Here is a 1,146-nt window from a genome sequence, read left to right as displayed (position 1 = left end):
GGGGTTCTGAGGACTAAAAAGTTTGAGAACTACTGGTTTAAAAGTTGGGGACATGGGGCACTTGGGTGGCTCAGTCGGTTAAGCATCTGAATTCAGCTCAGGTCATGATCTCGCGGTTTGGGAGTTCAAACACCACATCAGGCTCTGTGCTGACAGCTCAGAGCCCAGAGCCTCCTTAAAAGTCTGTGTCTCCCCTTCTCTCTGCCCCTCCCATGCTCATGCTCTGTCTTTCTCTGTCTCTCAATAATACATTTTAAAAATGTTTAAAAAAGAAAATTTAAAAAAAAAGTTGGGGACATGAGAAGGAACCAGCAAATAAGACAAAAGGATCAGCTCATGAGAAAGTAGGAAAACTAGAAATGTGACCTCCCTGAATCCTAGTCAAGAAATGCCTTCAAGGAAAAGGGTGTGAGGTTAACTATGGCCATTGATAATAACCTTATCAAATTATAATGATAAGAAACCAACAGATAGGAAATGTTAAGCTTCAAGGGAGAAGAGAACTAATTATTTGCCATAAGACACTGGAGAAGAGGAAGGTGATGGTATACAGAGCACTGGTTGAAGAGTTTGCTCTAAATGGGTGGAAAGAGGGTGGCTGGGTGGCTCAGTCAATCAAATGTCTGACTTTTTTTTTTTTAAACAGAGTTTATTGTATTTAATACATTATAAAATTTGAAAAATTGTAGGAAAGCAGCAGACTCAAACTGGAGCAAGTCTAACAAGTAATAATTCTGGCCCCTTTGCAAAACTGATCAGTTTAAAAACAAAGTGATGTCCACAAAACTCTCCTTTCCTTCTGAAGGCAGTTTTAAGTTATTAGTTTTTAAAATCAGTACTTTTTAATGGAAACAACTTGACCAAAAATCTGTCACAGAATTTTGAGACCCATTAAAACAAAAGTTTAATGAGAAAACAAAAACAAAAACAAAAACAAAGTCATGTTCACATCTGTGAGGCGGGCAGAGAAGTGTGACTTCTATACAGACTACATTTAAAATTTCATGTCTAACGTCTCTCGAATGCAGTGTGCTCAGTGAGAGTTTTTCTGAAGTCCTGCCCCGGCTGCCTAAAGAGAGGACAGGAAACCTTCATCCTGCAAATAAACTCTATTCAAGGTGGGCTTTTTATGTTTTTTTTTTTTTT

Source organism: Suricata suricatta, chromosome 10 (genome assembly GCF_006229205.1).
Source record: "Suricata suricatta isolate VVHF042 chromosome 10, meerkat_22Aug2017_6uvM2_HiC, whole genome shotgun sequence".
Taxonomy (NCBI): Eukaryota; Metazoa; Chordata; class Mammalia; order Carnivora; family Herpestidae; genus Suricata; species Suricata suricatta.
Note: the sequence above shows the minus strand (reverse complement) of the source record.